Below are 13,347 nucleotides of genomic sequence, written 5' to 3'. Positions count from 1 at the left end.
CTGGAAAAAAATCCTGATTCTGGGAAAGATTCAAGGTGGGAGGAGAAGGGAATGACAGAGGATGAGTTGATTGGATGGCATCACCACTCCAGGAGAGAGCGAAAGACTGGGAAGCTTGAGTTGGGAAGATCCCTGGAGGAGGGCATGGCAACCCATTCCATTATTCTTCCCTGGAGACTCCCCATGAGTAGAAGAGCCTGGTGGGCTACAGTCCTTGGGGTCACAAAGAGTTGGACACGACTGAATGACTAAGCAGAGAGCAGCCTGACGTTCTGCAGTCTATGGGTCGCAAAGAGTTGGGCACGACTGAGAGACCATCACCACCACCACTCTGAGATAGAGCTCTTATTTTCCTGCTCACTTTTTTCCCACTCGTTTTTAGACCTTTTTAAATAAATATATACATACATATATATATTTTAATATATATTTTTGTGTGTGTTATTTGCTCAGTTGTGTTCAACTCTTTGCAGCACAATGGATGTGGACTGTAGCCCACCAGATTCCTGTGTCCATGGGATTCTCCAGGCAAAAATAAAGCAGTGAGTAGCCATCCCTTTCTCCAGGGAATCTTCCTGACCCAGGGATCAAATTCCCTTCTTCTGCATTGGCAGATGGATTCTCTATTGCTGAGACACCAAGGAAACCCTTAAGTGTGTGTGTGTGTGTGTGTGTGTGTATTTTTAAAATATATATATATTGAACAGATTTCAAAAAACTAGTTTTAAACAGAGTTGATATGTGGTCAGAAAAAAAAAAAAGAACACTTGCATTTGAAGTGTTTGCATTTGAAGATGTTTCATCTCATTCATTAGCCACGTAACTATATAATTAGATCAAAACTGCAATTATTGTAGAGTCACAGAACTACAGGGTCTTAAATACTACTTGGAAATCTGTATTAATGAATTCCAGAAACAATTCTGTATGATTTAAATTTTACAGTGTTTCATACTAGCATATCATTGGAAAAACTTACCTTTGAAGAAATGGGGCTATAATCCAGCTTCAGCTTGCTGAGGGTGTTATTGAGTTGCTCCCAAGGATAATTTCTAAGATATAAAATAAAGATGTAACTTGTCATACAACTCGGATAACTTAGAGACTGGGGAAATTACACTGAGATAATAAAAGTAAACTAGGGTGATCTGGAGGTAAGTGGGAGGTATGCTAAATCTTCTATTGTGCATTGAACACTAGCAACAACTAGTAGCTTATGATGTAATTATTTTAAAAGTTTTCTGCTTTAGTTTTATGCATAAAACTATTACAGCCTCCCAAATAAATATTTGTATATTTTCCCCACCATTATATTTACCTATTGGTACCCTGCTGAGTGTCTAAATCAAGAACTTTCTCTCAGAAACAAATCAAAATTGCTATGTGTAAAGTTTTAATTTTCCAGTTCCAAAGCTTAGAAGAACCAATAAGCATACAATCAATTTTAATTTAAATTGAAACCCACAGCTGTATTTACTGAAGATGGTCTTTCAGGGAACTGAATCTAATATAATTTCTTCACTTATCTAATCATATTGAAGGGATGTTTTGGCCAACTTGTTACAAGGAGAATGCGTAATGAAATAGGAAGAGATGATGTTATGTTTTATGATGTTTCATATCGTTCTGTTACTCTTCGATTTTGAGAAGTAGTGAGTCATTTGGATTAAACATGTCAGAGTATATAATGACTGCTGATAATAATACAACTAAAACCTGACATTGTGTCTCTGAATGAAATTTCAGGCAATGCTGTTACAGATGTCCCAATGTGTAGTACACTGTCAAGCTCTTGGACGTAATTAGACACATAACTCACTTAAATTACAATATGAAGCTTTCCTCCTCCCCTCAGAGGTATGTGTGATTCTGCTCTTTTATACCGAGGGCTTAATAGACTGTTTCAATATGAAGTCTGGGGAAAAAAATCTATCCTTTTTTAAAATTTACTTATTTGATTTAGGTTTGTCCTACAAACTTTCAGGAATAAAGCACTATATCAGGGGGCTAAAGAGGGGATTGATTGCAAAACTTAAAAAGCTTTAAGACTTTCCTAATGGAATGAATGAGTAACCTATCATTGAGAGAGAAAAAAAAAAGCTGATAGGAATGATAGATAGATAAATGGTAGGTAGTCAATAGGTAAATTAACTGATTGATAGACAGGGACAGACCTAAAGAATGTTGGTTCTCAGTGCTTACCATAAGTGCCGCTAGACATGTAGTATTAAAAACGCATAGCTCTAATGAGTTACCGTATAAAAAAAAATGGAAAAACTTAGGAAGATCTGGGCTATTTCCAGAACAACAGTGGCAATTCACAATCGTACAGGGAAGAGTCATCTTTAAGAGTCAGAGGTTAAGAAGGTCATTCCTTTAGGATGGGAAGAATTTGTCACCCAGGAAGTTGAAGTTGTCATAAGGTCTTTTTTTTTTTTTTTTGTCATAAGGTCTTAATTGATCCTAGATGGAGAGAGGATTATCGATTTAGGTCATATTTTCCAGATATTAATGATTGTACCTGGCAGATCCAGATCCAGAAAAGTGAATCAATGTCTTTTTCACATGATATGATTTCATTTAATTTTAATATGACTGCTAAATAAAAGGAAATACTTTGAAAAAAATGCATAGCTCAATGAGCTAAACATAAAATCACAGAATCATAACTGTATATGTTCTTTCCTCCTCCTCCCTGTTCTTCTTTCTTCCCTCCACAAAGCACTTAACCTGTAAATTTGACTCTTTTCTCACTAGGACTAGTGTAGCCAGCGATACATATGAAATGGTTTTCTAAAACCAAAACTATATTCATAAAATAATACAAACATACAGGAGCAAAATTCTATGAAAACATACTTATTTGGAAATAAACTTTAATTTTAAAAATAGGGATATTGAGTTTAATTTACAATAGGCAGGACTCTTTAGCTAAATATTGACTCAGATAATAAATGGGTTTATCTTACATTAAAAAAAATAATAACTTGGGCCACTGAATGCAAGGTCGATTTAGGAGTATATGTGGAGGCATCCCAGGGATTTCTATTACATCTCTGAAATTCATGCAGAAATTTTCTGGTGTTCCCTTCTAACTCTGCCTTGGTTTTCAACTCTTTTGTCAGGGTTCTTTCTTATCAAAGACCTGAGAAACTCAGGAGAGGGGAGTTAAGTTCCAGAGTCTGGAGGCCAGACTCAGATATGACTCTAAATTACAGGGGCGTTTGGGGAGACAAAGATAGTTGGGGAATGCTGGGATGACTGAGGGATTTTTGTATGTTTTGAATAATTTTCTTCTAAGTATATTGTATTGTGGGTAAATTTATCTTGTTTTTGATGCATTTATCTGAATGTTTTACTTTCAGAAACAGTTTAAGAAAAGTATTTAGGGAAATTCCTCTCACTCTATTCCATCCTTCAAATCCTACTAGGAAGCTGGGTTTCTAAGTGGGGTAGAGTTGAGAAGTGAAAGTTGGGAAAAAAAATTTTTTTTTCCAAGAAAGGATTTGAGGTGAGAGAAAATGTTTTAAATCACCTTCTGTTATATTACTTTTGTAGATACTCTGGAAAAATCAATTTGTATCACAGACAAAGGCTTCTTTCTTTTTCCACCTCTATGCTCTACGGTGCTTCCCTGGTGGTGCAGAGGTTAAAGCGTCTGCCTGCAATGCGGGAGACCTGGGTTCGATCCCTGGGTCGGGAAGATCTCCTGGAAAAGGAAATGGCAACCCATTCCAGTATTCTTGCCTAGAGAATCCCATGGGCGGAGGAGCCTGGTGGGCTACGGTTCACGGGGTCACAAAGAGTCGGACACGACTGAGCGACTTCACTTTCACTTTCATGCTCTATGGTAGGGAATATGTAAGAATTGGAAGGTGCACTAGATGAGCTTCTGAATAAATGTTACACCGTGGATGAAGTGCCAAATAATTGAATAAAAAATTCCAGAAGTGTATATGCTATAGTACGCTAAGTCGCCTCAGTCGTCTCCGACTCCGTGTGACCCCATAGACAGCAGCCCACCAGGCTCCCCCGTCCCTGGGATTCTCCAGGCAAGAACACTGGAGTGGGGTGCCATTTCCTTCTCCAATGCATGAAAGTGAAAAGTCAAAGTGAAGTCGCTCAGTCGTGTCCGACTCTTAGCGACCCCATGGACTGCAGCCCACCAGGCTCCTCCGTCCATGGGATTTTCCAGGCAAGAGCACTGGAGTGGGGTGCCATCGCCTTCTCCACTGTGACCTCTAGTGGGGATTTCTTCAAGTCTCTACTGTGGGGCAGGAAATGATTCACGCAACAACAGAACAAAACCAATGAGGCTAACGTTTGGGCTTTCTCTTGCTATCCTCCTAACTAATTTAGTTGGGGTGACACCTGAAATGAAGTTTGGCTGTTCACACATCTCTTTAGAGGCCATCCAGTCTCATTAGAGGACAGCTAATAAACTAGAAAAAGAGTCTATTCGCCAGTTTAAATACATCGGGGAAAAAAGAGGAGTGAAAGAAGCTATATACAAGGTCTGCTTCAGGAAAAAGATGTCTGCTAAAAAATCAAGACGGGAAAGCCTTAACATTCAATGACAGCTTCTTGGTCACTTAAGCTGCAAGGGTTCAGAGAGAATCACAGGGAGGAGGAGCAGTCCAACAGGTCTGGAGAGGCAGTGCAGGTCCTTCTTGAGTCACTCGGCTGCTGCTTCTGCTGGATCCGGACCACGGGGTCTGCAGCATCACCAGCTGAGTCTGTGCCCGCAGGTGACACAGCCCTGGGTGTCTAACTCCTGAGGGATTGTCCGGCGCTGAATCCAAGGAGGCACGTTAGCTATCTCCTCCCTTTGCCCTCGAGAAAACTGGCTGCTGCCGTCTCGTGCTTTCCAGCTTCTCTAGGTCTTCTTTCAGTACAATTTCTTTAACCCTCTCAGGAAAATTTCAGGAATTGTCATCTAATATATAGTGTCAGAAAGCAGATCTGTAGTTTTCTGAGACAGAAAAGACAGTTAGGGAAGAGGAGAGGGAAGGATTTCAAGGGGGCACAATAAACTTTGGGCGATGATGAGTATGTTAATTACAGTGATTATTTTGTCAATTTTGTGGACATATGTATGTATCAAAACTAATCAAATTATATACTTTAAATGTTTGTTTATTGTATGCCAGTTTTATCTGGCATAATTAAATATATTAAAATAATATGTTCTATTAAATATAATACATAATATTTTGTATATAATATCATATATTAATATATTACTATATTAATATGTAATATCATATATTAATATATAAAATATATTATATATTATACAATTGATATATAATAATTATATAATGCCAGTTTTATCTGGCACATTAAATATATTAAAATAGTATGTTCTATTAAATATAATATTCTATATAATATCATATATTAATATATATTACTATATTAATATGTATTTCATATAATAACATATAAAATATATTATATTTTATAATAATATATTAATATATAATATAACATGATATACTATATATATAATATAATCTATTAAAATAATAGATATAATAAGGAATTGAAAACAATTAGAATGATACTAGAAACAGTTATAACAAAACTTTGCATGCTCATTTTTCAGATGTATGAAAGAACCCAAACAAAACTGATGTTCTGTTAGGCAAACATGGTTTTCAGACTAAACCCGTTTTCACAGTACTTCCAACATTTTGCTTCTCCTATTATCATCAAAATACAGGTCACTTGAAGCCAAATAATACTTAAAATAATGTTATGAATACAGTTTTATAACTGCTTTTCCATTTTCTATATTTCATGTTAACATTCTAATGGTACACTGAAGCCAGTTTACATTTCTTAGATAAAATGATTAACTGTGGACCTCTTTTAATCTAAGATTTTTTGTTTAGTACTTTAACTCTTTAGCCTGCAAAATATACTTATATAGTTCAGTTCAGTTCAGTTCAGTCTCTCAGTCGTGTCCAACTCTTTGCGACCCCATGAATCGCAGCACGCCAGGCCTCCCTGTCCATCACCAACTCCCAGAGTTCACTCAGACTCACGTCCATGGAGTCAGTGATGCCATCCAGCCATCTCATCCTTGGTCGTCCCCTTCTCCTCCTGCCCCTAATCCCTTCTAGCATCAAAGTCTTTTCCAATGAGTCAACTCTTTGCATGAGGTGGCCAAAGTACTGGAGTTTCAGCTTTAGCATCATTCCTTCCAAAGAAATCCCAGCGCTGATCTCCTTCAGAATGGACTGGTTGGATCTCCTTGCAGTCCAAGGGACTCTCAAGAGTCTTCTCCAACACCACAGTTCAAAAGCATCAATTTTTCGGTGCTCCGTCTTCTCCACAGTCCAACTCTCACATCCATACATGACCACAGGAAAAACCATAGCCTTGACTAGATGGACCTTAGTTGGCAAAGTAATGTCTCTGCTTTTGAATATGCTATCTAGTTTGGTCATAACTTTTCTTCCAAGGAGTAAGCGTCTTTTAATTTCATGGCTGGAGTCACCATCTGCAGTGATTTTGGAGCCCCCCAAAAATAAAGTTTGACACTATTTCCACTGTTTCCCCATCTATTTCCCATGAAGTGATGGGACCAGATGCCATGATCTTCGTTTTCTGAATGTTGAGCTTTAAGCCAACTTTTTCACGCTCCTCTTTCACTTTCATCAAGAGGCTTTTTAGTTCCTCTTCACTTTCTGCCATAAGGGTGGTGTCATCTGCATATCTGAGGGTTTTGATATTTCTCCTGCCAATCTTGATTCCAACTTGTGTTTCTTCCAGTTCAGCATTTCTCATGATGTACTCTGCATATAAGTTGAATAAGCAGGGTGACAATATACAGCCTTGACATACTTCTTTTCCTATTTGGAACCAGTCTGTTGCTCCATGTCCAGTTCTAACTGTTGCTCCCTGACCTGTATACAGATTTCTCAAGAGGCAGGTCAGATGGTCTGGTATTAGGGTTTTATTGTTTTAACTTATATTTTTTCTGTTTGACATTTCTTAACCATGTCTGAAACTATAACTGGATTATCAATGTTTAGTAAGTAATTTGAAAAATAAAACTGATTTTGACTAAAAATTTCAACTTTCTTTAGTGGGATTTCCCAGGCAAGAATATAGGAGGGGGTTGCCATTACTTTCTCGAGGCAATCTTGCCAACCCAGGGATCAGTCCTAGGTCTCCTGTGTTGGCAGGCAGATTCTTAACCACGGAACCCCCAGGAAGCCCCTGTTATTTTAAACTGGGCTATTATTTAAAGTTCCCTTCCACTGTTGTATGTTTGCTTTCTTATATATGGTTTTTGAAGTAATGCTTTGGAACATTGCAGATAAATCCTCCTTTATCTCAACCTATTACATCAGAATGCATTTTGAAGTCAACACACACAGATCTTCCCAGTTACTGGATCTGTGTGTGGGCTAAGACGCTTCAGTTGTTTCTGACTCTTTGCAACCCTGTGGACTGTAGCCCACCAGGCTCCTCTGTCCAATGGAGTCTCCAGGCAGGAATACTGGAGTGGGGTGCCGTTTCCTCCTCCAGGGGGGGGGATCTTGCCAACCCAGGGACAGGATCGTGTTTTCTGTGGCTCCTGCATTGTGGGTTCTTTACCACCAGCGCCACCATGGCCAGAGTCAATTAGTTTCTCATTCAAAGTTTGAACTTAATCATGTTTTGAGTTTGACATTTTTACAGATTAAATTTGAATACAAATCTCTAGGCAATGATTCCAAGACCTTAGACTAAAAGAATTCATCTCAGTGGGAAGATATCTAAGCAATACAATGTTTGTCTCATTTGAAATCTGCAAAAATATAGTCAATCAAACAACAATAAAAAAAAAAATCCTCAAACGTCTACCCCTTCAAGTTTCGACAGTTCCTTTTCAACAAAGCATAGTAAAAATGCAGAACACGGAGGTAAAACAATTGAAACTCATATCAGAATAGATCAGCATGTTGCAGAGACTGAGAAAATGCTACAAGCTCCCAGCTGGGAAAACTTGTAATTGCAACCAGCCAGAACATTGATATAGAGATAGCAAAATTACTAACAAGGGAAAAAGAAAACTTAGGAGACAAATAGAGGAAGTGTTTTCCTATGTATGACAAGAACCCTAGTAAATATGACGAAGTGCTCGTCAAAAGCAGAATGTTGAACTGGCGTGAAGAAAATATAAAATTGATTACTACAATGACAAGCCACATAAAATGCCGTAATAACAGCATAGGAACTCATTTCAAATAAAAGTGAAATAAAAGCATTCTTCCAAATTAAGGGGGGAAAATGTGAACAAAACTAAACTTCTTCCTTAGGGCAATTCTGTAACCATTGTCAAAAGCAATCAAGACTAATGGTAACATTATCATAATACAAGAATACATATGGCTCTAGGGATTTCTATACATCTACAGCCCCAGCTCCTGAAACATCAGGAAAGCAGCAATTTAGGAGCTAATACCCCGTTACAGTAGAATACAAACAAAGCTATGCGATAAATTCATTTCTAAGCCAACAAGTTTCTCTTCCTTGACTCAGCCATACCAAAATACAGGGAGGCAGAAATATACTTCAGTTAATGCATTCAGGATGGCAACATTATGTATATAGACGTCGACTCAAAAACTTGCCATTGCAGTTATTTATATTTATCAATGAATTTTTGTTCTAAAGTCAGAGAATTAAGAGTTAGGAAAGGTCTAGATCTCATGGCAATGGTTATCCCAGAAAAGTTGTTCAGTTGAAAAAAAAAAATTGCCTAGGGCTGTAAATGATTGTGAAATATGTTATCTGCTGAGTATGAAGACTCTTTCTGTCTTTAGAATTGCCTACTGCTTACTCTAACCAGTCATATTCTACTGGACAAGATATCTTTTGTTAGAGGGCAGCATTGGTACTGATTATTAGCAATGGATGTATACCATTTTCCAAGTTACTAACAGTAGATGTATGAATAGTACTGTCCTCTATCAGGCGGGATAGTCCTCACTGGAGTAGGTTCTCCTGGCCTTCAAATTGTGTTGGTTCCCAATTCAACAAATAGGACACTGGCCAGGAAGTGGATAAGCAAAACTGCGTGGGATCCTGGCAGCCTTGCCAAGAGAACGCCTCTGTGAATCAAACGGTGAACTCTGCACTTGTACCCTGGTATTCACATGGCCCTTTGCCACAATTCTGCCTTGTGTTAGTGCTTGTCTTTTGTTTTGTTATTGTTTTGGAGAAGCTATTTAGACCACCTTCCACAAGCATGAGAAGACAGTCCACCACAATGGATAGGCTCATTGGTATTTAAAGACACAAAACTCTGAATACATATTCAATTAGAAATCACAAGGGTGCAAAACCTCTTCCTATTAGTGCCTATTATACATCATTTTTATGATTTAATTTCTTTTTTTTTTTTTAGCATGTCCGTGTGTTTACTACTCAAGTGCATTTATGCATTCAAAAGTGGTGAAAGTGAAGTCGCTCAGTCGTGTCTGACTCTTGGCAACCCCATGGACAGTAATCTGTCAGGCTCCTCTGTCTATGGGATTCTCCAGGCAAGAATACTGTAGTGGGTTGCCATTTCCTTCTGCAGGGGATCTTCCCGACCCAGGGATCGAACCAGGTCTCCCGCATTGCAGGCAGAAGCTTTACTTACTGTCTGAGACACCAGGCAAGTCCTATCTGCATTCAAAATTCTTCCTCAAATTTATTAATCCATGAGATCTAAAAATCTCTGTGATTAAAAAAGGCAAAAAAATAAGATACAAATAGAAAAGAAAATTCCTCATCAAAATAATTTTATTAAAACAAAAATACATATTTATAGTACAGTGTTATATATGATTAAATACATTTTACTTTCTCAGTGCTACTATTGACTATCTCTAAAATAATTTTAGAAGATAACGTGGATGCCAAACTCTTTCCCCCCAGTGCTCAATGCCTTTTTTGTTTCTCTAGATTGCTGTCTCCTTCCATACATCATTATTTCCTCAAACACACAGGAAGTAAGATATATACGAAAAGCCAGGGCTATACTCTTTTTTTTTTTCTCTCTCTCTTTATACTTCCTTACTTTCAGAAGAGCTCAGTTCTTTCCCTTCTGACATTCAAATGAGTAGAGTGAAATAGCATGGGAAAGTACTGACCAGTTTAAACTGATTTTGCCTCCTTAAATATTGTTGTTGATTAATCAAACGGAAATGGCACCAAGTTAAACTTAAACCTTAAATAGGTTGTTGATTAAACAAATGCGCTACCTCCCAGAGACAGGACTGTACATGTGCACGACAGGAACCTATGTCTCTCAGATAATCCTGGAAGCCAGAACTTTCCTAACTCAAAGAGGAGAAATGTAGCCACAGGAGCCCATTATTTATATATTTATTTTTTAAATATTAATTTATTTATTTTAATTGGAGGCTAACTACTTTACAATATTGCGGTGGGTTTTGCCATACATCAGCATGAATCAGCCGTGTGTGCACGTGTGTCCCTCCATCCTGAACCCCCTCCCACCTCCTTCCCCACCCCATCCCTCTGGGTTGTCCCCAAGCCCTGCTTCATGCATTGAACTTGCACTGGTCATCTATTTTACATATGGTAATATACATGTTTGCCCTGTCCTCCTCCTTGAGACTTCCAGATCCTTCTCTCCTCCTGGGGGACTCCAGTCTTCTTATCAACCTGCCTAGGAATTGACTCCCACTCCCATGGCTCAAGGGGTAGAAGAATCCACCCTCCATGCAGGAGACACAGGAGAGGCGGGTTTGATTCTCGGGTCTGAAGGAGGCCCTGTGTCCAAGGCATCCAAACTTCACCCAGGATGAGCCCGAGGAATGACTGGAACTCCTAGCCTTCGGCCCTGGCCTACAAGCCCTAAGGCCAGCCCTGGGGCTCTGCAGCTGCACCCTGGCCTGTCGCCAGCTTCCCAGTGGATCCTTATATTTATTTGGATCCCATGCCCAGAGCCTCTGCCCAACGTGGTCATGGACGGCATGCTCCAGGGCCTATGGGCTTTAGCGCCAGCACAGACGCAGCCCAGCTGGAAGCCGCCTGCCCTTTGTCCCGACCCACTACAACTTGGCCAGTCCAGAGGCCTGGGGCCACCTGCCAGGACAGTCCCATGACTCAGTGCTCAGGCTGGGTCACCCCTGGCCTGGACCCAGGACTCTCCACCCTCCACCCCTCCAGGCTCAGGACTCAGCTGCAGCTGGGATCTGAGGCGGTGGAACCCTAGAGCCCACAGGCCAGGGCAGGGGCAGCAGAGAGGAGGAATTAGGGGAGAATCCCTTTAGGATTTTCATAGCTCACCAATCTGCCTGCACTGCAGGAGACTCCGGTTCCGGGAAGATCCCCTGGAGAAGGGAATGGCAACCCACTCTGGTATTCTTGCCTGGCGAATCCCATGCACAGAGGAGCCTGGTGGGCTACAGTCCGTGGTGTTGCAAGAGTCAGACACGACTGAGTGACTAGCACCCCAGTATTCCTGCCTGGAGAATGCCGTGGACAGAGGAGCCTGGCGGGCTACAATCCAGAGGGTTGCAAAGAGGCAGACAGGACTGGGAGACTAAGCAGACAACGCTGTGTACACTACACTTCTGTGTAGTGTATTCACAGAAGTAGACATATAGTATTGCACCTAGGAAGCTTTATAAGTCAAAGTAAAGTGAACTCGCTCAGTCGTGTCCGACTCTTTGCGACCCCATGGACTGTGGCCTGGCAGGTTCCTCCATCCAAGGGATTTTCCAGGCAAGAATATTAGAGTGGGTTGCCATTTCCTTCTCCAGGGGATCTTCCTGACCCAGGGATGGAACCTGGGTCTCCAGCACTGCAGGCAGACTCATAACTGTCTGAGCTACCAGGGAATCCCTATTGTAAGTCAATGTTACCTCAATGAAGAATATTTTTTAAAAAAGAAAGCATGACACAATTCTAACAAGCAGAGAAAGGGAACTAGAGCATGTTTTGGTTCTTGACTGTTGCGAATGGACTGCTTTACACTCTAGAGTAGCTGCTCTCTGTGTATATGTGCCCCCCTATACTGGAGAGGGACCCTCAGGGGGCAGCAGCAATATCTTGCCAGTTCCACGGCCAAGCCCAGCTGTTTGTAAGTGGACAGACTGCAAGAGCATGCACAGAAATCTTCACACACAAGTGCTCATGGAAGAGAGAATGCTGATTTTTCCTTTAGTGGGAAACTACAAGACAAATGTATGAGAGAGAAATAGCTGGGGTGGCCAGTAATATCTGGAGCAATAAGATTCTAGTATGATGGGGAAAAAGAATATTCAATACAAAATTAGTAAAATAGTGGAAAGATATAACTGTCAGGAGAAGTTTTACAACAAAGCTCTTTCCAGTGAATAAGCCAAGTTAAAAAAGATAAAGTAATCCACTGGGTGAAAAGCCTGAAAAATAATAGTAAAATAAATCTAAAAATGAATAAAATGCAGGGAATAGGTGAATTTACAAACTGTTGCATCAAAAAACAAGAGTGTCTACAAATGAATATAGACAAATATATTTGTAGAATGACTAAGCAAAGATTCACCAAGACTCCCCAGCTTTCAGACTTTTAAATACTAATCTCTCGGGGCACTACATCTTCTCTCACCACAGAAGAAGAATGTTCTGAACCATCAGATTCAGACTCCTGGGGAAAATATAACCTAATCCAGGAACATTCCTGAGGTCACCTCTGTAAAACCGGAACAGCAATTAGCTTCTGACCTATCTTCAGAAGAATGCCAACAAGTCCACCAGTGAACTATAGGGCTTATCCCACAAAATATAGTTTATGTATAAAAAAAAATTAAAACATGTTTCACAAGAGTAAGAAATAGGAAAACATATATCCAAAAATACAGATAAACTGTATAAATTTATTTTTATACATTTTATTATAAAAGAAATAGTTTTTATTCAAGCTGTGTTTAAAAATTATAGAAGTCATATTAATAAAATCATAAATCAAAGTGAAGATATCTAGAACAAAAAACAATGCATGCATGCAGCATTACCCACTCTGTATCCACACCCCTACTTCAAATTTAGGAATTTATTCCAATGAAATAATTTTGAAAATGTGGAAAAATTTGTTAAAAGTAATAGTGCCATGTATATGTAAATAATGGGACATGGTATACATTTTTGCTAAATACACACACACACACACACACACACACACACACACACACGCTTCCCAGGGGCACAGTGATAAAGGACCCAACTGCCAGTGTAGGAGATGGAAAGGATCCCTGGGTCAGGAAGATCCCCTGGAGTAGGAAATGGAACCCACTCCAGTATTCTTGTCTGGAAAATTCCATGGACAGAGGATCTTGGTCTGCTACAGTCTGT

The sequence above is a fragment of the Oryx dammah genome, unplaced genomic scaffold (genome assembly GCF_014754425.2).
Source record: "Oryx dammah isolate SB20612 unplaced genomic scaffold, SCBI_Odam_1.1 HiC_scaffold_5, whole genome shotgun sequence".
Taxonomy (NCBI): Eukaryota; Metazoa; Chordata; class Mammalia; order Artiodactyla; family Bovidae; genus Oryx; species Oryx dammah.
Note: the sequence above shows the minus strand (reverse complement) of the source record.